General features: G+C 44.5%; 1 long non-coding RNA gene across 4 annotated transcripts; it reads right to left on the minus strand.

Moving 5' to 3' along the window:
- Positions 1-5,320: 5,320 nt before the first annotated feature.
- Positions 5,321-21,786, minus strand: LOC113906889. Of its 4 annotated transcripts, XR_003515021.1 has the most exons (5): positions 19,957-21,347; positions 19,006-19,135; positions 12,224-12,494; positions 9,855-10,852; positions 5,321-6,949 (listed from the first exon to the last, which is right to left on the minus strand). It is a non-coding gene; the product is annotated as an uncharacterized LOC113906889 (long non-coding RNA). The 4 variants fall into 4 exon arrangements; XR_003515020.1 differs by lacking the exon at positions 5,321-6,949 and having other exon boundaries at positions 9,616-10,852; XR_003515019.1 differs by lacking the exons at positions 5,321-6,949; positions 9,855-10,852 and adding an exon at positions 21,444-21,786 and having other exon boundaries at positions 12,074-12,494; positions 19,957-20,925.
- Between the last annotated feature and the right edge of the window lie 4,868 nt (positions 21,787-26,654).

The following is a 26,654-nucleotide window of genomic DNA, read 5'->3' on the forward strand; positions in this document are numbered from 1 at the left end:
AAAGTGAGGTTTTAAGATTAATCAGGCAGTGATATACAAGACTGAAGATGGTAGAGAAATAAATTAAGAGGACATCATAACAACTGAGGTATCAGGTGACAAGGCCTGACTTAGAATCATGGAAATGGGAGCCAAAAGGAAAGAAAAATTAAGAACTCTGACAAAACAAGAATCAATGGAACTAGTTTCTTGAGGAACTAGAAGAGATGAAGGAGAAGAAAGCATTTATGATATGAAGACTAGAGACTTCCCAGGCGGATATGAAGACTAGAGTTTTGGTAGCATCAATAGAAATAGGGAAATCAGGAGGGGAAGCCATGTTTCAGAGAAACAGATTGAAATTGTTTCAGTCATTTTGAGGTTTGGTGGAACACACAGGTAGAAATATCCAGCAAGCAGTGGAAAACGTAGGGCTGGGGAAAGGTACATGAATGGTGTGTGTTACTCACTCAGTCGTGTCTGACTCTTTGTGACCCCATGGACAGCAGCCCACCAGGCTCCTCTGTCCATGAAATTCTCCAGGCAAGAATACTGGAGTAGGTAGCCATTCCCTTCGTCATGGGATCTTCCTGACCCAGGGATCAAACCCAGGTCTCCTGCATTGCAGGCAGATTCTTTACCATTTGAGCTACTGAGGAAAAGACCCTGATGCTGGGAAAGATTGAAGACAGGAGGAGAAGGGGACAACAGAGGATAAGATGGTTGGATGGCATCATCAACTGGATGGACATGAGTTTGAGCAAGCTTTAGGAGTTAGTGATGGACAGGGAGGACTGGCGTGTTGCAGTCCATGGAGTCGCAGAGTCATATATGACTGAGCAACTGAACTAAACTGAACTACCCAGGAAGCCAAAGGTAACAGATGTGGAAGTCCTCCCCTTGGAGGTGATAGACAAACCCATGGGAGGCGATGATGTCTTTGCAGGAGAGAAGAACAGAAGCCCAAGTGCAGAACCTGAGTGAATGGATCATTTAAGAGTGAGGAGGGGAGGAAGAGAGGCCCAAACAGGAGCACCTGGGAGAGATGGAAGCAGGACAAGGGATGTTTGAGATGCTTATCGCTGTGTCCAGGTCATGATACATAATCAGTACAGGGTTCATTACGATGCAGATTCTTATTATGTACAAGAGAATGGTCACTCATATCAAGTGCTGTAGAGGAGATGTCAGGGAGAATGAAAAATTAGAAAATGTCTTTAGATCTGCTCATTAAGAGGTCCTTGAGAAGAATAGGAGAGAGACTGTAAAGTTTTTCTACAAGGGAACCTATTTCACAAGGTAATTTGACACATTTTCAGCCTTTCTGTAAGAGTACATGCTGGAAAATTCTGTTTCCTTATCATTTCCAACCCACAAGGAATGTCACCTGAGGAAGTCTTTATAAGCCATGTGACGGCAGCTCAGTCTGTGTTTTCAATTACTCGCAGGTTAACAGTTACTGATTAATTGCACCCAGTAGAAGAGGAACCACTGATTTCTTATCCCTGACTCTTGCCATCACCACTTCTTTGTTTTGCCTTTTTCTGGAACCAAGTTCTCACAAATAGCATGTTTTTAAGACGCAGAGAGGAAAAAAGGAATTAGATGTTAAACAATCCTTGGTCAAGTGTTGGGCTTCTACAAATTTAATTTCATCTCAGAAAGACATGTTAGGAAGCTGGGTTCCATTAGCTACAGAGCTGATCTAACACATAAGTATGCTAGGTTGCTGGATGGCTGGCTACCTGTTAACATTTTGAGTTACATTTTAAAATAATTCTCTTCTCGGAAATACTTTCCCAAATCCAACTATTTCAGCTTGGAATTCCTTTAAGGGAACAAAGCCATGGATCAACAAGGAGAGGTCAAGCTTAACATTCAGAATCTATGCTGTGCACTCACCCCCATCACCACTTGGTTTAATTTAACCCTAAAAAGCAAAGAACTTACATCAAAGAAGAAAAACTACAATTTGACTTTATAAGACTCATTATAGTATCCCTAAATACTGGTGCTAGGAAAGGTTTCAAGGCCCAGGAACTTGCTGAAATGGGCCAGAGAAAGGCAAGGGAGTGAGATCAGGGAGTGAGAGGGAGCCACCTCTTAGGGCCCTTCATAGAAGGAAATGGCCTACTTCTGATTGGTCTTTTGAGGAAAGCAAGACAGCAATGGGAAGGAGGAAGACTAACTTCTCCAAGTGTGGAGGGGACTCACTCAGCCCACCTGTGATCTTCCACCGCTTGATTGGAGAGGCAGGGAGTTCAGCTTTGGGCTTGACCTTGCTGCCTTCACTTGCTTGCTCTGCCACATGACCTTGGTTGGAAGCAACACTTCAGCACTAAAGTTGCACTTTGCAAGCTTTGCACTGACTCCCCAAGTTAGAGTCCTGTCCCCCAAGAATGTTCACTGCAAAGCTGTGCTAAGGACACAATCAGGGATGATTGGAGGCTGAGGCCAGTACAGGCATGCAGATCCAGAGCTTTCAAGTTTTCTGGGGCTCATGAGACATCGGGAAGAGACAGTGATGGTCAGTAGCCCCTTTCTGATTAGATCACAGTTTTGCTTTTTGTTCCTCAAGCCCTGACAGCAGAGACTTGCCAATAAGGGGGGTTTTATGGAGGCTAATTCTGAACCCTTGAATGTTGAAGAAGGAGGGGCCCAAAATGGGAGGGAGAAGATGGGCAGGGAGGAGCCCTGGAAATCAACCTGGCTGACGATTGCCCCAGGTCAGCCATTCTTGGCTCTAAGAGATTCAAAGTCTAAGAACAATTCCCCTCCTCCCCAAAGTTTTCCTTTCCAAGAGAAATAGATTCCCTCTCTGCATGTCTCTTTCAACTCTCAGCAAGACCAGTACAAACACATGAAGGCTGTAAACCTGCTACTTCACTGGGGCTGTTTATTTCCAGTCGACAAATATTGTGCCAGTGTTCACTTCAATTAGGAAACACATTTGACAATCTGACTACTCCATCTGATGCCTCAAGGGCAAATTTCAGCTCTTTCAGAAAGTTAGGGCCAATAACGGATCCATATGAATAAAATATACAGACAAGGAATATTTGAGGCAGTTTGGGGAAAGCACCTTCTGTAGCAAGGAGAGTAAAATGTCTACATGGAAAAAAAAATCGTATAAATAAAGCACGGGGCTTAAACTGGAGGGGAGCTGGGAATTCAGAGTGAAGGCTACAGTGCCTGCTCGCCTTTCACCTCCCTGGAGTTGGAAATCGGTGAGAATCAGCACTGTGGAGCCTAAGACGTGTAATTCTGTAGAGGAAATCATTGCAGCAGAGCTGAACTCACTAACACACTCACTAAAGTTATTCCAGCTTTTAAAATCATCCTAGAAACCAGAAGCTCTTCTGGGTATCTAATTTCAGTCCTTCTGCTAAATCCCATCTCTTCTTTATTACCCTTAAGATGACCAGAAAAGCGGCTTAGCATCCTCCTTTATGGGCTTCCCTGGTGGCTCAGTGGTAAAGAATCTGCTTGCCAATGCAAGAGACATGAGTTCAACCCCTGGGTCAGGAAGATCCCTTGGAGAAGAAAGCGGCAACCGGCTCTAGTGTTCTTGCCTGGAAAGTCCCATGGAGAGAGGAGCCTGGCAGGCTACAGTCCATGGGGTTGCAAAGCAGTCAGACACAACTTAGTGACTAAACAGTGATTCACCTTTACACAGGTTTCCATGTCCTGGAAAGTGGAAGTCAAGCACCAGGCCCTGCTAATAGAGCAATTCCTGCTCAGAATGCACCTTGGATCCGTGTTACCCTTTTCCTGGCAGTAGCCCAATTGGGGGAATGGGTTAGCTCCTCAGCCACACTGCCCAGCTGCCTTGGGTAAGTTTTATCAGCTCCCGGGTCTCCTGTACCTCCATCAAGGGCAGGGAAGTCAGTTCCTTCCTCATCTTACAAGGCTCTTCTGGGAATAAAATCATGAAACAAGAGTGGAAGGAAGTGAAAGTCTGATAGATATGGTGGCACTCTCGTTATTTAGTTCCTGTTCTTGAGCTGACGCTATCCCAGGTGGAATGAACTCCGAGGGGCAGCTTGGTCATGGGTTAGAAAAAAAAAAAATTGTCTTTAAGTCTCAAACTTCACCTTCATCTAGTTCTCTTGTTAGTTAAACTGAGTTATCTTAAACTACTTGTATGCCTATTTGTTTTAAATAGGACCTCACTCAGCTTCTTCATAAGCTTATCAACAGAATATGATTCATTTTGTATTTTAATATTAATGGCAGGATCTATTTTGAAAAGCCATTATAAGCAGCTGTTGTTAAAATAGAACTCTCTTGAGAGTGACCATCAATACTACTGTTTGACTTATCCTTCATTTTTATTTTCATTGTTATTAGCAAATCTAATTAAAATAAAATTTATCCGAAGAGAGTTCTTAGGTTTACACTAGTATTTGGTAAAGCCCTAATTAGCTATTTCTCATTCCTTCCATTCTCTTTTATTCATTCATTCCTTCACTCAGCAAACATTGATGGGAACCCAGGATGGGCCAGGATGCTGGGGAAGCTCTGAAGTAACCTCAGGTTTTCTTGATCTGGGAGGCAGAAAGGCAGACAGCTGCGTGGACAAAGGAAGCAAAGCTGAGGGGAGAGAGCGCACTCAGCTCTCTGCCGGGGAGTGCACAGGTGGGACCTGAACCTCAGAATGTGAGTAGGAAGCGGTGGTGCCCCAAAGGGTGAGAGGACCTCGGGCAGAGCCCATCACCAGTGCCAAGGCACAGGGTCCCAGCTGAGACAGCACGGCTCTGGGCTTAAGAATGGGCTTGACATTTAAAAAAAAGAAAGAATGCCTCTTGCAGGAACATGGATTCACCTAAAAATTGTCACAGAGTGAAAGTAAGTCAGACAGAGAAAGACAAATATCATATGATATCCTTTATATGCAGAATCTAAAAAGAAATGAAACAAATGAACTTACAAAATAGAAACTGATTCAGAGACTTAGAAAACATACTTATGGTTGCCAAGGGTGGGGTCGGGGGAAGGGATAGTTAGGGAGTTGGGGATGGACATGGTCACACAGCTATATTTAAAATGGATAACCAGCAAGAATCTACTGTGTAGCACAGGGAACTCTGCTCAATGTATGTTCCAGTCTGGATGGTAGAGGAATGAATCTGAGGGACAACATATTCTTGTACATGTGTGGCTGGGTCCCTTTGCTGTCCACCTAAAACTATCACAGCGTTGTTAATCGACTATACTCCAATACAAAATAAAAAGCTAAAAAAAAGAGAGAAAAAACATGTGTCTATACAAAAAAGAAAAATAAAGAAAGGAGCCGGACTTGGTTTTCCTCCTTCTCCCTCTTTGCACCCATCCTGCCCTCCTCCCCTCCCGCTCCCTTCTGTTTCTCCTTTCTCCCTTTTCTCTCCCCCACCTTCTTCTTTTTTTTCTCCCTGCTACCATTTTCCTATTCAGTCCCTTCCTCGCCTTCATACTTATGACTCTAGCAGTAATTTTGGTCTCCTCTCCAATCCAGATGCCTCTGAACAGAAATAGAAAAAAAAAAAAAATCAAATATCTAAACTTCAGTCCATGTTCCAATAAGCCCTGGGATGAGAGGAGAGGGTGCTCAATGGCGAGAAGCTGGGAGTCGGCACCCCCACCCCAGTACTGACCACCCTGAGACACCCCTGCCTTTCACTTGGTCTCCCAGGTAGGGAGGCCCATCACTCTTGCCTTCATCCCTGCTACCGGGCTTCTTTTTCTTTTTTTCCTACACGCTTGAAAAATTCATCTGAAGAACCCAGGGACCTGGCCAGACATGGAGAGGATGCCTGAGTGGGCAAAGGAGGCACTGAGCCATTGGAAGTTGATCAAGGACCCAGAGGCAGAGGTATCTGGACAGGGGTCATTTTCGTGCCCTCCAATCCCAGCATCAACCAGAACGTGTGTGGACCGTCCAAACGCCTCGGCAGCCCAGATACCAGATGACAGAAAACTACTATGCAAGCCTTATTAGAGGTCCCCCTGAAATTATTGGGATTCTTTCCATCCCATCGATGTCGCCCATACAGCTGCAAGTAGCGGAAAGTTTTAAAACTGTTTTCCCGTTTGGGTTTTCAAAAGTTGGTAAAAGAGAAACTGCTCCAGCTATTGGCCATGGCGGCCGTACAGTGCAGCCTTTCCTCGCCCCCAAATTCATCTGGCTGTGCTTTTGAGCTAAACAACTACATCCTCAGACTCCATAAATCGTCATTCCTCTGCCCATCCGGAGAGCAGAAATTCATGACTTGATCTCAATCAAACAGTGTAAAAACCCAAACAAAAATACATCTGGACAGACAAACAGGATGCCAGGTTTTTGCTTGATGAGAAGGGAAATGGCTCAAGCCTGGCCCCTTGAAATGAAGGCTTTATCTCAAAAAATGCTCATGGAACCTTAACAGAGTCGCTGAGACCAGCTTCGCTTATAATATCCAACATAAACTAGATATGGAGCTCATTTTGCTCAGTGTTTTGTGACCTGGAAAACATTTTGTTGGAGCCTTAAAAAAAAAATTAGCCCATGTTCATTTTTTTCCCCCAAATGCAATGATCATCATTTTCTGTTCCTTGAGCCCAGGTGAAAAGCAGCCAGTGAGCTTGGGCAAAAAAAAAAAAAAATAGGTGGACTTGCAATTTCCTGACACAGTTAACAGGCTTTTAAAATTCTGTCCTGCTCAACCTTCATGTGAGCGTTCGGGGAATCAGGAAGCTAGAACTACAAGAGAAAAATAGATGCTCGTCACTCTGGCTGGTATCTGCGCACCAAGTGGACTGAAGAGTCAGCAACAGCAAAGCACCGTTCACTGGTCAGTCAGTTCAATAATCCATCACCCCCAAAACTCGTTATTCATGCGATGTTTGTCCAAATCCACTTTTTTTCCTTCCCCCCATCTTCCTTCTTGTGTTCTGTAGGTAGGTAACGTGGAGATCCATTTTAATAGCTGGAGATCTATCTGAAATCTTCCCACTGAAAACAAAAGCAAAAAGCAAAGGTTATCGGAGCTGAGATCCTCTCCAACCAAAAGGGAAACCTGAAACTGTTGATACATTTTCCTGTCTCCTTCTGCTCCCCCAAATTCCTCTCTCCAGGGCTGACTTGTTAATGGGGGAGGGGGTGTGTGGGCAGAGGCAGAGCAGGCAACATGCAAATATTGTCTTAATTGTATCCTGGCCATTACTCAATTGTGGAGGCTTTTAAGATAATTTATTAATATTCTCTTTAACCACTGTAGATGCAGCGGACGGCTGCTGCGGGTTTTTGTGCTGTGTGCGTGTGTGTGATTTCTTCCTGAGTTATTTAGTTGATAATGATATTAAATATTAGAAACTCTAACAGCTGGTGTGTTTATCCCGACTTGAGTGTATTAACCTCTTTAGCCCTTTTTTCCAGAAGAAGGATTCAGCATCACAGATTTGACTGTCAGCTGTGGTGCCTGGCGGCCCAGCCTATTGGCATCCTGACAGAATCGAAAGTCCAGAGCAGCAAGTAAACATGGATGACATTGCAGGGAGAGACGAGACCACATGATAACTTGAGGCACCTGCGGCTGCTTCCACCCAAATCAAAGTAAAGGCTGAGCTCACTGAAATGGAAAAGCACTGAATTTACCGGGAGTGAGTTGGCACTGTGCTGGGTGCAGGAGGAGGGCGCTGGATGGAGGGCAGGGGAGGGCATGGGCATGTTGCCCACTGACAATACTCAGCTAAAGTACCTTGAGGGAAACCCCTGGGTCCTAAGGCCCACTGTGTCCCATACGGTGAGTGAGGGTGATTCGCTGCCAACGCTGGGCACATAGGTCAGTGGCTGAAGGACGACCGCCTGGGCAGGCTGAGTCACAGGACAAGACCAAGGTTATATTCACCTGAACATATGGGTCTAGCCCTGGAACTACCTCTTACTGCCTGTGTGACCTTCAGCAAGCTATTTAATCTCCTGGCCTCAGTCTACATGTCTGTAAAATGAAAATAATTATATGCTGTCATGGTCATGGTGAAAGTGAAAGTGTTCCCTGCTCAGTCATATCCGACTCTTTGCAACGCCGTGGACTGTAGCCTGTCAGGCTCCTCTGTCCATGGGATTTCCCAGGCAAGAATACTGGAGTGGGTTGCTGTTTCCTTCTCCAGGGGATCTTCCTGACCCAGGGATCGAACCCAGGTCTCCTGCCTTGCAGGCAGATTTACCCTCAGAGCCGAGGAAGCCCTGGTAAGCCATAATCAAATGATGTAATGAATGGATGAAACACAAATACAAAGCGTTACTAGTTTCCTGTCTCCTCTTAGCCCATAAGAAATGATTTGGGACCCTTCTCAACTGACAACCTCCAAATTTGAAGACACAGGCATGTCCAAGCTTCTGTAGCTTCCTTTGCTCCTGGACTTTAAGAGTGGAGGATCCCACTCTGGACTCCAGCGAGCTCTCAGCCCTGTTCTGGGTCTGAATGGCCCTGGAGTGATGACTCTGATGGAGGGATAAGAAATAGCACAAAGAAGTGTTTAGGGTATAGGCCAGATTTCCCCCTTGGAAGAGACACATTCTCTTCTACGGCCACCTCACAGTCTCAGAGCCCTGCAGTGTGAGATTTGTGGTGACTGGTCCAAGCAGATGGGGTGCAGTGTCAGGAGGAGTGGAGAGCCAGGGAGGAGGCTGGGGTTGCATTAGGTGCTTATAAAAGGTGCTTCCTTATAAGGTAAAGAAGGTGCTACCATTGCTCCAGGAAGCCAGGGCTATTTCTGTTTATCACAGTGCTTGGCATTTAGGAGGTACATGAATTGGTTAATGAAGGAATGAAGAAAGGAATTATTGAATAAAAATAAAATCTACTTCTGCAATGGAGCATGACTAGAAAGTATTAACACATTTTGGTGAGTCACCACACTTTCGGCAGGGAGTTTCCGTACACTGGACAACTCTTTGTGTCTCGTCTCATATCCTCTTGAGCTCACTTGTACCCAAGGTCTAAGACCTTTGTACCACTCCACCTGCCACCAGGGGCCAAGGAAAGCCCAGCCTGACCATGCCGCCCTGGCACCCTCGGTGTCTCTCACCATCCCTTGGGGCCCTTCCTGTTCCCTTGGAGACGTGACGCACTGTGGGAACTTCTTGGTGCCCACACAGGTGCCACTGTATCATGTAGAGGAGTCAGTGCCCTGCGTGGGCGGGGGGAGGGAGGGCAGGGATGGTGGGAGGCCCAATCTGGAAGAATCTCTTCAATGCAATGACAGACTCCCAGAATGTTTTCTCATCACTTTACTTGGGTACGCAGGAATTAACACATTCTTAGCACACATTTGCACTATGGATTAAAAAGTTAAACAAAAACAACTGAACTAGATTTGCTGAATCATCTCCACTTCTACTTCAACCAACCTGAAATGTCAGATGGGTTTTCTAAGCTACAAAAGCTGGGGGCAGCAGCAAATCCATATAGAAGGATTCAGAGCTCCCAGGAGTCTAGAGGTATGTTTAATCCTGCTTCCCTCTTAGAATTCACCACTCTCTTAGAGGGTAAAGCGTATGCCTCCAATGCGGGAGACCCGGGTTCAATCCCTGGGTTGGGAAGATCCCCTGGATAGGCAATGGCACCCCACTCCAGTACTCTTGCCTGGAAAATCCCATGGATGAAGGAGCCTGGTAGGCTGTAGTCCATGGGGTCGCTAAGAGTTGGACAGGATTGAGCAACTTCACTTTCACTTTCACAGGGCTGGGGACAGGGGGAGGGGCTGGTAGTTAGTCCAGTCTGCTTCCTGTCCTTTCTCCATGCTCCTCTCTGCCCTTCCTGTGAGCGTAGTGCAGCACGGTGATCGTTCATGTGATGTATGCACAGTAGTTGTCAATTGTAAATTAATTCTACAAACATTCATTGAGCACCTACCTACAGATGCTTTGCTGTTGGGTAATATGAGGTTCATGGGGTCGTGGTGGAGGAGGGGTAGATTCATGGAGGCGTATGTGCCCTCTAGCTGCTTAAGGCCCCTGGAAAAGAGGGATGGATACGTTCTGGAGGGGTCAGATGAAGCCTCCATTAAAGGGCCAGGTGGTCCTGGGAAGGTGAATGTGAAAGGAGACTCCAGATGTGGGTGTCCAGAGAGCACGTGGCGTTGGGAAGCGTGGTGAGGACAGGTCTGTGATAGGATAAGGGGCCATCTGAGGGGTGAGGGGTGGAACAGTCCTGTGGCAACTCAGGAATGGCCTTCTCATTCTGGATCTATAGGATTTTGTCTGCAGCTGCCCTTGGGGGAGGGAAACGGATTAAAGCTTCTTGGACCCAGTGATCCCCACAAATACACAGCTTTGCTGCCCAATCACCCAGATAGAGGCTGTCGCCACTGCCCACTCTTCCCCATGCCGCAAGGCTTAATCGACAGCCAGCAGCCCTCACTGGATCCACAAATGAGTTCCATATTTTGCCCCTAACATCACTTTAACCTTACATCAAAATAGACTTCCCCCTCCCCCCAGGCCTACCCTGAATTCTGACTCTTTCTCCCAGTTCTGGGTAAGAAGTTGGCTCTCACTGGGTGAGGGTGTGGGGGGGGGGTGGGGGTGGCGCGGAGAGAGTGGCGGAATTGGGAAAAGATGAGAAGGCCCTCTGTGCACCAAACCTGGAGCCCAGGAAGGCGACTGCCCCCTTGCTCAGTTATTTCATTAGTTTTTCTCTTCTTTTAAATTGAAGTACAGTTGATTTACAATGCTGTGTCAGTTTCAGGCGTATGGCAAAGCGATTCACTTATCATTCTAAGAGATGAAAAACTCCGGATTCCAGCTTTAGGAATTGTTGAAAGCAGGGAAGGACCTGCTCTTTTGGTTTGCTCTTTGTGATGAAGAAATCTGGGCTTGGAATGCAGAAGGCATCTGTCTTGATCTGAAAGACTTGAGAAAAAGTCCTAATTAAACCTGTTCACTTTTCCCTTCCCTCTTCCCATTTTTACTTCTCCTCCCTCCAAGTGCTTGGTACCTCCCAACAAAGCCAAGGCAAATCAGTTCAAAAAGTATATAATATTCCAGTTCGAGTTAGAGCTTGATCTTTATCTATGAGTCTTTGAAACTGCATTTTGTTAAGCTTCTCTCCTTTCTCCATGGACTAATGCTTAATTCAAAGGAATGACTTTCTAATAGTAGAATTTCTGGTATTTAACACCTTATGGGTAATGGAAGGGGTGAAATCCTTACTGACTTTTCCTTTAATTTTGCCACATCAACAAGCACCTGCTTGTGAGGTGAGCTCTGCACATTTGTGTAAGTCAGGAGCCAGCAACCTGACCACAGGCTAAACTGGGCCCACTGCTTGTCTCTGTAAATCAAGTTTTATGGGGCCACAGTCGCAGCCATTCTCATTTGCTTAACATATTGTTTATGGCAGTTGTCGGCCCTACAGTTGTAGAGCTGAGGAGTTTGGACGCAGACTGTATGGCCCATGAAGCCTAGAAGTATTTAGTCTCTGGCCCTTTATAGAAAAGATTTGCCAAACCCACTGTAACTTAATGCATATCTTAGATTTACTGTAAGTTGGAGACCTGGGTATTGTCCGGTCAGAACCCGCTCTTGACTCTATCAAAGGATATTGTCTCTGAAAGTATGAGGCGTGCAAAGAGCCCTATGTTCCGGTTTTTCCAAAAATAATACTAATGCCACCACAAAACAAAGCCTTTTACTTCATTTATCTGATTGTAAGACTCACAATAACTCCTGGGATAGACACTGTTAACCCAATTTTAGAGATCGTCAACTTGTGTCTTTAGAAAGTTAAGTAAGGTGCTCTGTGTCTCCTGGGCCTCCTAGGGTAGTGCTAATTTTAAAGAACCCACCTACTGATGCAGGAGACGTAAGAGACACGGGTTCAATCCCTGGGTCAGGAAGATCCCCTGAAGGAGGAAGTGGCAACCCACTCCAGTATTCTTGCCTGGTGAATCCCATGGACAGAGGAGCCTAGTGGGCTACAGTCCATAGGGTTGCAAAGAGTCAGATGACTGAAGCAACTTAGCAGGCATGCACGTGTTCATAGCTGTTAAGTGGTAAAGCTGGGATTCTAACACTAAACTGGGTGTGAGCTCAACCACTTCCCTATACCTCAAATGATGGTGACTACTACCACATAATTAAGCATTTATTAAATACCAGGTACTATGCGACTTCCTCGCATTCTCTCATTTAACCTTCAAACCAACTCCATCAGATGGGCACTTGCATCTCTAATTCATATATTAAGTCTCCATAGCTTTTATGAAGTGTCTGCAAACTAACCACGATGACAGTGACCAGCGATGACCCTTCCTAAACCCTTCAGCTCTCTAGAAAAGGCAGCTCTCTTTCCCTTCCCAGCAGTTGATTCTTCTCATCTCTGGGGCGCTCATCTGCTCTGTGACCTCCTCCCGGGCTGGGAGAGCTCAGCCTTCCCCATCTCTCTCCCACGTCAGAGCAGCTGGACTGGTCTCGCCGAGTGGCAGGTGGCAGAGGGACTCCGGGCATCTAATCAGGAGGAGGGAGTGACAGCATGGACCAAAGCATAGTTTGGCTGAAAAGACAAGAGAAGTGTGGTTTCTCAGCTGCCGGCGTGCTCTGGCTCAAGAAAGACAGCAACGCTGGGGTCTCCAGCTTTCCAGCTTCCCAATACGTTGGAGCCGCTGGGTCACAGAGCCGCTCTGGGCAACCACATTACCAAGGCAGCATGCTCTTGCTTGCTCTCTAGCCCTTCCTAGCCCTTCCTGACTGCCAGGATGATTTTTACTATCTCTCCAATGACTCTGGTGTTCACTCATTTTATCACCAAGGCGCTCTGGGCCAGATGCACTGAGAATCTATTGTCTGTGTAGAAAATGCATGGTCATGTAGTAAGTTGATAAAATTGCTATAGGTCTACTTCTTCCCAAACCTTCAAGACACCCAGTTCTGCCAGAGAGGGTCAGCTAGAAGGACAGAGCTACCCTGAAGGCCTATGGCTCCCGGAAGTTTGGACTGGGCACCAGTATGGCTCTTCCATGTGCTTGAGTTCCTCCAGTTCCATATCCTCAGTTCTTTTTATGACCAGCAATAGGTTGTTTTGTCACTGCCGTCTCTGGCAGAAAAAATTAAACATGAGATTTAAGAAACTGAAATCAAAATTAATTTCCTTGGTTATTGATATGACATGGGAAACTTTGTAGGGAGTAAGAGGCAATGGGTTGGAACTCCATCAAACATGAATATAAATGCTGGTGGAATCACATTTTCGACACTATCTGTCATTGTCACTCCTGAATCCCAGACTTGCAAAAGCAGTTGTCTATGAAATCTCTACCTGGATGTCCTTCAACCAGGTACTTTCAACCCAACAGTTTCAGAAGAGGGCCATTTCTCTTCCTGCACTGGTTACAGGTTTCACCATCCACCCAGTCCTCCAAGTGAGCATCTTAGCTGTCACCTTGACACCCCTTCTTCCAGCCCATATATCCATTCCCATTCCCACTGCCCTGGGTTAGACCTTTGTCATCTTTCCTGGATGGTAAGAGCCTCCCAACAGCCCCCTCCCAACAGATTGTATTAATCTGGCGACTCCTTGCCAAGCCAGAACAAACGGAGACAGAGCCATCAACCAAGAAAGTGAGTAAGCAGAGAGAAGGATGGGACCAGTGCAGAGCTGAGAACAAAGAGCTGCCCTCTGACTTCCAGGGGAAGTTTGGGTGCTGATCCACGTTTGAAGCAGAAGACGTGGACGTGTAAGACGTTGCTCCTTTATGGCTGGACAGGAAGCCGAGAGCCGGCTGTGCTATGCTTCCTTATAATCAAGACTGATGTTTGCTACAAAATAATCATTGGTAAATTGTCCCTCACCCTCAAACGAAGTAAACAAAACACAGGAAATAGGCTCTTGAGATTTGACTCGCTGTCAAATTTTTCAAAATATTGACTAAAAAGGCTATTTTCATTTGACACGTGTCTTACCTAGCGTTTCATGTTTGGGAAGATAAAGCAGGCTTAGTCTATGCAGCTCCCACAGAACATTTTGAAGCTAGGTAAGCAAACAGTGACCTTGGGGACGTCTGCTGTCATCTTCCCCGATGATCCAGTCCTCCGATATCAGATGCATCGCTCACCTCCTCAGTTTATCACACTTGCCCTCCTCCAACACCATGAATCCACCAGCAAGTCTGGAGACACCCGCACAGTCCTCTTTTGCAGTTGTCCCCTGAATAAGCGCTGCTGATCGTAGCTGCCACTCTAGACTCTGTATTGAAATGTTGTGCCAAGTGGGCAGCAGAGGAGAGCCAAGGGAGCCGATGGTGCTCCCAGAGCACGTGGGGCTCCTTCGGCTCCTTTTTTTTTATTGGGGGGATAAAAGGCAGGCTCACACCCAGCTCTATTTGCCTCTACTCCTGTCCTACAGAAAGCCTGGGGAGGAGGTCAAGATCTGAGAGACAGCAACTGCAAGGCCAGGGCACAAGCCCGCTGGTTGTAGGCACCTGCTTTTGGCTGCTGTTCCCTTCCCTGGAGGGTAGATTTTTTACCACTGAGCCACCAGGGAAACCCAGGGCAGTGCTGGGTATGACAATATTGCGCATATTGGCTAGTTGACTGAGGAGTGCTATATTTCTCCCATGGGAAAACTAAACCAAACCCAATCCCAGGTTCTTTGAAGTACACAGAATTTGGGAGCCTGTTCACAGTAGCCAGGATGTGAAAACAATCTAAATATCCAGTGACAGATGAATGGATTTTAAAAATATGATTGACAAATACATTGGAATATTATTCAACCTTAAAGAAAAAAAAAGAAGGCAATCCCACCATATGTGACAACGCAGATAAACCTGTAGGACATATACTTAGTGAAGTAAGTCAGTCACAGAGGAATAAACCCTGCATGATTTCACTTATACATGAGGTATCAAAAGTAGCCAAATTCATAAAAACAAAGAATAAAATGATGGTTGCCAGGGACTGAGGTAGGGGAAAATGGGGAGTCGCTAAACTCTTTCAGTTTTTGCCAGATACATCAATTCTAGAGCTCTGCTGTTTAACACTGTACCTATAGATAACAATACTGTATTGTATGCCTAGAAATCTAAGAAGGTAGATCTCATGTTGTGTTCTTATACACACACACGCGCACACACACACACACCTAATGCCTTTAAATATTTCAAAAAAACGAACAAACAAAAGAAACTAAATTGAACAAAACCAAAACCAATACAAGGCAAACAAAAATTTACCTTGGCCATATTTCTTTATGTTTCACACTTATTTATTTGGCCCCTCGGATCTTAGTTGCGGCATGCAGGATCTTCATTGCGTCCGACAGGGTCTTTCATTACAGTGAAAAGACCCTCTAGTTGTGGTTCAAGGGCTTAATCGTTCCACAGCATGGGGATCTTCGTTCCCTGACCAGGGATTGAACCTGCATTCCCTGCATTGCAAGGCAGATTCTTAACCACTAGGCCACCAGGGAAGTCCTGGCCCTAGTTCTTTTGCTAGTTGCTGTTTCATTTCTTTGCTTTCCTCTGCATCAAATCCATTCAAAGCAATTTCTTTCTTCCAGTTTTATTGAGATTTGATTGATATATAATACTGTGTTAGTTTAAGGCATACAACATAATGATTTGATAAATGTATATATCGTGAAATGATTATCACAAAGAGTGAAAATCCATCACCTCACATAGATACATTTTTTTCTTGTGATGACAACTGTTAAGATTTATTCTTTTAGAAACTTTTGAACAGTTCAAATATGCAATTCAGTTAACTATAGTCAGCATGCCATACCTTGTATCCACAAAACTTATTTATCTTATAAACTGGAAGTCTGTACTTTCTTATTACCTTCAATCCTTTTTTGCCATCCTTCACCCTCCACTTCTGGCAACCAGTAATCTGTTTTTGAGTTTTGTTCTTTAGATTCCACATGTAAGGTCATTTGTCTTCCTCTGCCTGGCTTGTTTCACTTAATGACATAATGCTCTTAAGGTCCATTCATGTTGTGAAAAGTGGCGTAATTTTCTTGGGTTTTATGACTGAACAGTACTCCATTTTATATATATGTGCATAAACATATGTATATGTCACAGCTTCTTAACCCACTTATCCACTGATAGACACTCAGGTTGCTTTCCTGTCTTGACTATCATAAACAATGCCACAGGGAACACGGGAACGCAGATATCACTTTGAGACACTGATTTCATTTCCTTCAGATATATACCCAGAGGGAATCGCTAGATCCCACGGTGGTTCTATTTTTAATCTCTTGAGGAATCTCCACGCTGTGCTCCATAGTGGCTATGCCAGTTTACATTCCACCCACAGCACACAAGGATTTCCTTTCCTTCGCATTCTTGCCAACACTTATCTTTTGCCTCTTAAATGATAGCCATTGTAGCAGGTGTGAGGTAAACTCTCACTATAGTGGTGATTAGTGAGGCTGAGTCTCACGTACCTATTGGCCATGTGTATGTCCTCTTTGGAAACTATATATACATATTCAGTTCTTCTGATCATCTTAAAAATTGAATCGTTTGATTTTTGCTGAGTGATATATTAATCCCTGATTAGACACATGATTTGCAAATATTTTCTCCTATTCCTTTGGTTGCCTTTCCATCTGTTGATGGTTTCCTTTGCTGTGTAGAAGGCTTTTAGCTGGATGTAGTCCCACTTGTTTATTTTGGCTTTAGTTATCAAATCAAAAAAAAAAAAAACCATTCCCAAGACAGATGTCAGGGAGCTTGTCCATTTTCTCCCAGGAGTTTATCGTTTCAGGTCTAACATTCCAGCCGTCAGTCTGTTTTGAGCTGATTTTTGCATAAGTGGGCTTTCTACATTGTTAGTAATTCCTCTCCTCTCATTTTCTCTTAGAGTTTAGCCAGTTCAGTGCTTGCCTGTACTACTCCTCTGAAACAACTTTTAATCAGGTCACTAGGGGCCTCATGTTGCTAGAAAGAAGGATGATGTCTCAGTCCTCATCTTTCCTGACCTCCTCAGAGCACTTGAACCAGCTGGTTTTGATACGTTTCCTTACCTGGCTCCAAGAACCCAACTCACTCCTATTCTCAGGAGGCTCTCTCAGCCTCCCTTGCTGGTCTTCCCCCCTTCTCAGCCTCTTAATGTTGTTCTCCCAGGGCTCTGTTCCCAAGAGTGCGCCGACCTGTCCTCTTTGCATCTTTACTCACTCCCTTGGTGATCACACCCAGTCTCACAGCATTTAAATATCACATGTATGCAATCCACTTCCAAATTTATATTTAAAGCTCAGCGATTCCCCTCCAAAATGACTTTAGACTTGAACTCAACATTTCCTCTTGGATGTTTATAACTGACATCTCAAGACTCAACATGCCTAACACAGAACTCCTGATTTCTCCTTGCAGGACTGAAGACCCAAACCCTCGGATACTACTAATCTAGCAGGAAAACTCTTTGACTTCATCTCCAGGTTACATCTGGAGACGGACAACTTCTCACCACCTCTGCCTCTGCTGCCTCCTTCATCTCTCTTCTCCTCCACCTGTCTCCCTGCTCACCACTCTTGCCTTCTCTTCCCAACACAGCGACCAGAGTTCTCCTTAACAAATCTAAATCAGATCTTGCCATTCCTCTATTCAAGATTCTCTTACAGCTCCTGAACAGATGAACAGAATCCTGTTCATCTCAGAATAAAAGCCAAAGGTATTACAGTGGTCAATAACTCCCTACAGGGTTGAGAGCCCAGGACTTCCCTGACTATCCATTACTCACCCTCAGCCACCCACATACACCCTGATGTAGTCACACTGGCCTCCTTAGGAGGATTGTACTTCACAGTTCTTTCTGCCTGAAATCTCTAGCTCTGCGCATCTGTATGGCCCAAGTCCTCCCCTCGCTACAGTCTTTGCATAAGTATCACCTCCTCACCAAGGAGGTGATTCCTCACCCAGCTGCAGAGCACCCCCAGCTCTGTCCTCCCAGCTCCCCATGCTCTCCTGTGCCTGTTCCATAGCAGTCATCACCTTAAAGCATACGATAATTTTCAACCTCATGTTTATTGTTTATCACCCATCTTCCCTCACTGGCACGGAAGATTCACAAGGACAGAGATCTGTGTCTATTTTGTTCAAAGCCATCCTAAGCTCCCGACTTATGGTAGACGTCCAGTAAAAATGTGCTGGGTGAATTAACGATTCATTAGTCTACCGCTCTAGAATCAAGCGGGCAGAGTGAAGTCCTACAGTGGGTCTTCACAGACCAAGAAACCTCGTAGGCACAGGGTCCCAGGAACAGGAGGGACGAGGCATGATCGTTTATCCACACGCCCTTCTCCTGGTGGTGGTGTAAATAGCAATTTAACCCGAGCATCCTTCAAAGCACTGAGCCTTCCCAGGAGAAAAGTGTTGATAAAGTACAGGAGGATGGGAGTTGCCAAGGGTGAGACTTTGATTGCAGAATTTCAGTTTACTGGGAGAGCATGTTGGGGTCCTTCCCTCATCATGGGACTGGCTCCCTTTGTCCTTCTCTTCCATCCTGGCCTCACGGCTACACCCTGCGATCAATCCTCTTCCCCTGGGGGACAAGGCGGGGCTTGGCGCTAACAGGAGACCAGCCACACCACCCCAATCGATGCTGAGATCAATGCTGGTGTTTGAAATCCAAATCCGCGGCATTCACTTCATCCGGGGGCATTTTCCTCAGCCGAGTGGGGACTCCAGGAGCTACAGCATTTTTCCCCTCTAAATTGAAAGTCATCTTTTTTTTTAGTCACAGTAGTGGGTTTCAGAACTGCAAACCGGAGAGGCGTTTTGATTCCACAAACAGCCCCCAGAGGAAACCATTTCAAGCCCGACATTTTTCTTCTTTAACCAAGGGACCCAATAGCATCATCTCAAAACTCTCCTTCCCCCAGGCCTCCCCCATCCCTTGCACAGAAACACACACACAGGCAAAAAAAAAAAAACTCTACCTTCCATTGAACTAACTTAAATGGGAAATAAAATCAGTTCCTTCAGCCTATTTTTACTCCATCAGAATGAGGAGGGAAAAAAATGTATTATAAAGAACGGTTCTAATGACCTTACCTGCTTAGAGCTACAAACACCAGAGGATCTTATTAGCTGCAAAGTCTCTTTTGTGTTCGCATCTGTCTAGGTAGGGACGCTACTGCTGGCGTGTTTGTGTTTGGACGGGGCCGCCCAGCCTCCCGACGTCCTGCGGAGAGAGGCACCTTGAAGTGTCTCACAGCCACATCAGAGCCTGGGTCTGCTTATCTGGGTCAGCAGAGAGCCAGCTCCCCCCAGGCAGCCGAGCACTTCTGGGGGAAATTGAGGATTTGCTAAGAAGTATGTGTTTGTTCCTGTGCTTTTGTGACTAGCAGCTTTCCCCTTCCCGAGAAAGAGAAATCTATCTCTATCTGGAAAGGAACAGGGGTGTCTATAAACATGCTTTGCACCTCATCCTTGCCTGCTTTCAAGAGCTATCTCACCTGCTGGAAACTGGGGTTGTCCCAGAACATTCCTCACCTTTGGAGAACACAAAAGCCTGGGATATCAGGGCTGGAAGGGATATTAAAGATTGACTGATTCATCCCCCTCCCCATTCCCATTTTACAGATGAATAGACTAAGGAACAGAAAGAAAAGGCCATAAGCAAACGAGGAGCAGAGTCTTCCCTGGTGGCGCTAGTGGTCAAGAACCTGCCTCCCAAAGCAGAAGACTTAAGAGACTTGGGTTCAATCCCTGGGTGGGGAAGATCCCTTGGATAAGGGCATAGCAACCCACTCCAGTATTCTTGCCTGGAGAATCCCCACGGATAGAGGAGCCCGGAGAGCTACAGTCCACAGGGTTGCAAAGAGTCAGACAAGACTGAAGTGACTTAGCGTGAACACACACGCACAGGGAGCAGAGCTGGGCCTGACTGGAACGTGGTTCGTTTCAGAATTTGCACACAGGGGAAACACAGAGGGCAATGTGTGGGGGCCACCAGAAGACATATTGTGAAGCTACTTTTGCAGGCAATAGACTGTTTGTTACCTGTTGACTTGGAAGGCCTTGCTAGGGGCTGTAGCATTTATCAGACCTTCTCTCTTCAAGTGCCCTGTGGCCCACTGTAGAATCCCGAAGTTCTGATTCTTCATCCAAAGGCGTGTCTACCACCCGTCAATGCCTTTCCAGGGGGAGACATTGTCATCATGGATAATCATCAAAACGTCCCTCAGAGCCTCTGCTGGAACCATGATCAGGGACCCCACTCCGGCAGAGGCTGGGTGGCGCCTTGCTGAAGAGTGTGTCATTACCCACTGGACAGCTAGGCTACAAGGGAACGATCGTCATTCAGATTCTTCTTGCTCAGAAATTCCAAACCCCTTGACCTGGAGAGTCCTCACTTCATTACTCACTCTGACTGGGCCCACTCTGGCATTCTCTGTTCAAAACTGTCTGTCCAGCCTCCAGCTACCAGAGAGCTCGTGAGGCTAACTTTGCCAGAGCCTCATCTCATAGAGCTCACTTCATGAGCAAGAGGCCTGCCTGGGCCCTGGCAGCTTTGCCCAAACCTGGACCGGCTCTCTTTGCACATTTTTTAACAAGATGAGCCATCAAGGGACGGACAGTGGGTTCGTGTGACCTGTCCATCTCCTGAGAAAAGAAGTCTTAAGTTCTGGCCTCAGTGCTGGGGGCTTAGGAATCATGAAAACTAAACGAACAAGTCACGGTTTCTTCCAACTGCAACGTTCTCCCCCCTTCCTCCTGCTCAAGAGAATGATGTACATTTTCAAACGGTCTGCATCTCCAGTGTTTCATAAGACACACATCCTGTGAAATATTCTGAAAAAAGAAAGATTCAAAACCAAGAAAATTGCATGCCATTCTCCACAAGCCCCTCATCACCCAAGCAGACCAATAAGACTTAACCTCTAACGAGCAACCAAATCACCTGTAGATCTTTTTCACACTACAAATTCTTGTTTTCCCCAGAATCAGGATTTCTTAGTTTCTGTAAAACTGTAGGGATGGGAGAGAAGTAGATTTTTTTTTAAGTTTGTTTCATTTTCATTATATTAACATGTGCATTTGGCTCAAGTAAAAAAAATAAACAATCCAGAAAAGTTTTTAAAGAAAAGAAGTCCCTTGCTCTCTTCTACACCCTCCCAGCCAATTCTCTAGGCTTTTACCCTCAAAGACAACCAACTCGATCTCTGTCTTCTAGTTACTTTGGTGATCACCACTGTGGGTCATATAACACCTGTCATTTTTATATTTCTTTATTTTTAATTTATTTCTTTGGCTGTGCCTGGTCTTAGTTGTAGCATGTGAGATCTTTGATCTCCATTGTGGTATGCAGGACTTTTTAGTTACTACATGCAGGGTTTTTAGTTGCGGCATATGGGATCTGGTTCCCTGACCAGAGATTGAACCCGACCACTGCCCCCTCCACCGCCCCCCAACCACCAACACCCACCCTTGCATTGGGAGTGTGAAGTCTTAGCCACTGGACCACCAGGAAAAGTCCCTTGACTTACCAGCTATAGATGCTGTGTTTAATGGAGGAGGGTTTGGCTCATTTATATAAATGAGTCCCCTTTGTTCCCCTGACCAAAACGGGCATCAGCTCCTTTTCCGTCACTCAGTTCAGGAACACGGAGCAGCATGGTCAGAGCGCCACTTCCTGTCCACCCCCAGGACACGCTGTCTGCAGGCAGCGCTGGCGAGAAGAGGTGGGGCAGGGGGAGGGTAGCATGCTTGTCGATAGATTCAAAAAGTTAAAAATCAATAGACAGTCTCCGTGTGATGATTCTCACGTCTGTGCTGTTTTCTGTAGAGCCAGGAGCAGTTTGTTCTCCTGTGTATATACAACTAGTAAAAGGGGACAGTGTCAGGACACGGACATTGTATTGGTTCACAAATAATTTTTTTTTTCCCCAGCATGTTAATGTTTGCAGCAATCAAGTACAAATTTTCTCACAATTAAAGAGAAGCCCTTGACATTACATGAAGATCTTAAGAACATAAACATTCTAGAGTGGTGACTTTCATCCATTCAGGAAGAGATGGGTTTAAGAAAGAGACTCACAGACGCAGAAAATAAATACATGGTTACCAAAGAGGAAAGCTGAAGATCCATACTGTTGTATATAAAATAGATAAACAACAAGGACCAATGTATGGCACAGGTGGCTATATTCAATATCCCGTAATAACCTACAATGGAAAAGAATCTGAAAAAGAACATACATGCACACACACGCACACATATAACGGAATCACTTTGCTGTACTCGAAACTAAAACACATTGTAAATAAACTATGCCTCAATTTAAAAACAAAAGAAGAGGTGGGTTTAATAGCTTCTATATGAAATAATGGAAGGAAGCTGCAATACAAATGTTGCTACCACAAAGATACAACAACCCCTGTGTTTTAAAAAATTATTAATGAAGAAGGCTGTTCCTAGACTGTACATTTTAATCTTGATGACCCTGGTTTCTGTCTTCAAGGACCAAGGAGAAGCAGAACCCCAGTGTTTATGGAGAAACTAACTGTGATTCTAGCTGCAAATGCCAGCAGTTAACTGTGCTAATAGTTTTCTTAGGATTATTACTGTTTTTGTTAGTGCTTTAGTTACAAAGTTCTACAAGTTTTGAGTCATCAGCCAAACCCTATTTTTCCCGTCAGCCCTATTATTTTTATTGCACAATTTTGTAGATCATGAAATAGTTCAGGGATGCTGTATGATGCTATACCAGAAAAGCCTGATTGTGTTGGGTTTATATTTCCTTCTCAGGTGCTTTGATATGATCACTGTGATACTCAAAAGAAAATATTCCTACAGACAACTTTGAATGAATTATTCCTTCCTTCCTACACTTCACCTCTATAATTTTCTCAAGTTTCAAACTCTCCATCATCATCTCTAGTCTATTAATTAATTATGCCTAAAAACTAATCTCCAGTTTCCTCATTTTGCTCCACCCTAGGCAGGTTGCTCCCTGGGACCGTTCATAGCTATTGTCTTCCGATGTAATCTTTGTTGGGTTTCTTTTTTTTTCTTTTTTTTTTTAGGCTCCACATTTTGCTCCTATTTGATTTAGCTGCTTTTCTTTACTGGCATATTTTCTTAAGAAACACCCTAAAAAAGACTGCAAGAGGCATATTTGTGAATCTTTGTATATCTGAAAAGCCTCTATCTGTAGCACTTCACCCAAGATTTGACTGGGGATAGAAATCTAGGTTCAAAATATTTGCCTCTGAATTTTAAAGACATTAATATACTGTCTTCAGCATCCAGTGTTTCTAAAAAGATCTGTGATGCCAATATGATTCTTATTCTGTTTTGCTTTGTTTCTGACAGATTTAGGAATCAGTGTTCTCACTGTTGTGAAATGCCACATGTGTGCTTAGCTGAGACCCTTACTCATCGTGCCTGGTGCTTGGTGTTTTCCCATTGGAGAAATCCAGGAAATCCTCTGGTGTTAATTCTTTGATAAGTTCTCACTTTTATTTTTACTATTTTCTATTTTGATAACTTTCTTAATCAGATATTCACTCTCTGAATTAATACTTGATATCTCATATATTTATCTTATTTTTTTCATTGTAAAAATTTTTTTCTGAGACTGTTTTCTAGCTTTATCTCTGGAGCTTTCTATAATTTTTTTTCTAGTTTTAACAATCATACTTTTAAATTCCAAGAGTTCTCTGGTCACTGCTTTTATATTAATATATCCTCTTTTTCTCATAGATAGAAGCAATATGTTCTCCATTTTTTCTAAATGTATTTACATATTCTTCCTTTTCGTTTTTGTTCCCTGAAGTACCTGTTGCCTTCAGGTGGGAGCAAGGCTCCCTCTGTCCTCCCCAACCTCTCGGGGCTCTTACAGGCTCATCGCCTCCTTCTTCACTGCACATCCTCGAGCCAAAGGCTTCGTGAATGCCGCTTCAGCGATTGTCACTCCCACATCCACTTTCTGTCTTCCAACAGGCCACTTTGTGGAACTCTTGCCCATTTCTCCTTTGCACTGTTTTTATTGATGTGGGTTCACACCTGCTTTTAATGAGATCTCCTCATGGAGAACATGCATCTGTGGTCAGTTCAACATCTTGTGTAAGATGTTGGCACCTGAAGCTTCTAAAAACTCTGAAGGAAACCATATGACCTCTGGACATTTATCCAAGAAAAATGAAAATTTTTATTCACATAAAAATATGTACACAAATTTCATAGGAGATGTCCTTGCAATAACCAAAGGTCTGAAAACAAATCCAGATATTTATCAACTGGTAACTAGATAAACAAATTGTGGTGTATCAATACAATGCAAAACTACTTGGCAATAAAGAGGAATAAGCTATTGATAGAGGCAACAACTTGGATGGATCTCCAGGTCATGATGCTAAAAGATAAAAAGGCAATCTGGAAATGGTAAATGATGTGTGATTCCATTTATGTAACATTCTCTAGTTGGCAAAATTGTAGAGATGTGGAAGAGATCTGTGGTTGCCAAAGATTAGGGTTGGGGGAACAGTGAAATTATTAAGGGGTGATATGAAAAAGCTTCTCTGTGGTGATGGAACAGTTCTATAACCTGATTGTGGTGTTACTTGCTCAAATATACACATGTGAAAAAATTTCATAGAACTATGCACACAGAAGGGCTTCCCTGTGGCTCAACAGTGAAGAATCCACCTGCAACACAGAAGACTTGCAAGAGACATTGGTTCAATCCCTGAGTGGAGAAGATGCCCTGGAGAAGAAAATGGCAACCCGCTCCAGTATTCTTGCCTGGAAAATCCCGTAGACAGAGGAGCCTGGCGAGTTACAGCCCAGGGGGATCACAAAAGAGTCAGGCACGACTTAGTGACTGAACAACAATGCACACAGAACTATATACAGAGAAAGTGTATGTAAAAACTCATGAAATTCAAATAAACTATACATCTGAGTTAATATCATTTTAACAGCATACAATATTTATGTAAAATACTTTCACTGGGGACTCTGGATGAATAGTATATGGAACTCCATACTATTTGGTGTGGGTTTATATCTGTTGTTTTCTTTAAAACCCACTGAACTAATGAGTCCTAAATAATTTCAAAATACGAATTTATTAAAAAAAAAAAACAATTTCACAAGAAACAAAGCTCTGCAGCTGATGCCAATTGTGAGTCAGTAATGAGTTTTACTATATTGAACAAGGCTTTGAGAAGTCCTACAATAAATTCATCCCAGTGAACTCAGTTCAAACCAACATTTACCAAACTCATTTGGCCGAGGAACCTCTTTTATTACATGACGCTTCCTCGATGTTTCAGTTGGTAAAGAATCTGCCTGCAATGCAGAAGACCCCAGTTCAATTCCTGGGTTGGAAAGATCCTCTGGAGAAGGGAAAGGCTACCCAGTATTCTTGGGCTTCCCTGGCGGCTCAGCTGGTAAAGAATCCGCCTGCAATGTGGGAGACCTGGCTTTGATCCCTGGGTTGGGAAGATCCCCTGGAGAAGGGAAAGGCTACCGTGTCCAGTATTCTGCCTGGAGAATTCCATGGACTGTATAGTCCATGGGGTCGCAAAGAGTCAGACACAACTTTCACTTACCACTTTTCATTTAGAAACCGACTCTGGAAAACTCAGTGAGAGATGATAATAAAACAAATCTCAATGTTGCTACCAACAGGTCCTTACTTGAAAGTTTACTATAAACCAGTGCAGAGTTCTCCAGTCCCACCGGCTAACCTATAAAGTTGGGTGCCGGACGTCTTTTGTATTCGAATATATATTTTTTAAACAAAACTTCCAGCGCTGTTCTGACCCGTGGGACTGCCCTTAGGACCTGCATCCAGGCCTAGAACTTCAGGGCGTGAGCCTGAATGCAAAGGTCTTCCACCAAGTGACCCTGACCACAGCTTCACACCTCTGGAGGAGTTCTGTCTCCCACCCTGATTAGAACACCCTCAGTTCAGTTTGGGGTTAATGAAACGGTGCTCAAAGCAAATCAAACTTGCATTCCAAGACATGAGACCTGTTCATCACCCAACCTAGACCGTGGTGTCGGATGCCAGAAATCTGCCTGGCTAGGCAGGTGGGAGGTAGATAATTGCCCTGGACCTTTTTCTTGCCTGTAGATGTTAAGTGGCCACTTGATTTGCTTGGCTGATGGGACGGAGGCTGCTGCAGGCACAGCTGTCTGATTCCTCACCTGCACCACTTCTAATGCAGTCTGAAGCCACCACTCTGCGTGCCCACATTAACCTTGCCTTGAACTTTTCAGGAGTTACGTAACCTTGCCCTCCCTCAGTGACTTTGAACTCTGTTTTCAGTATGCCAATTTGCACTGGCTTGTGTTTTTGTTTTTGTTTTGTTTTTGCTGAAAGGACAGGAAAGTCCCTGTCATGGGCATAAGCTACATATTCAGCCTTGAGGATTCACACTTAACGTTGCTTTGAAGTTACACTAAGGTAACGTTAAGGTAAATGTATCTGTTTCCAAGTAGCTGAAATCACCATTTTTGACTCCTTAGTAAGCAGTCATTTCAGATAAATCTGTCAAGCTGAGTATGTTCTAGCCCTAACCTAGGTCTTTGCCAATGTGACTAAAAACTCTGTATAGGATGGGATTTACACTTTTCATTAAAAAAACAAAAAAACAAAAACCTAACTTAATAGCAACAGGAAAAAGTTAAAAAGTCCCTCAGTCGTGTCCAACTCTTTGCAATCTCATGGACTGTAGCCCATGGA

Source organism: Bos indicus x Bos taurus, chromosome 16 (assembly GCF_003369695.1).
Source record: "Bos indicus x Bos taurus breed Angus x Brahman F1 hybrid chromosome 16, Bos_hybrid_MaternalHap_v2.0, whole genome shotgun sequence".
NCBI lineage: Eukaryota > Metazoa > Chordata > Mammalia > Artiodactyla > Bovidae > Bos > Bos indicus x Bos taurus.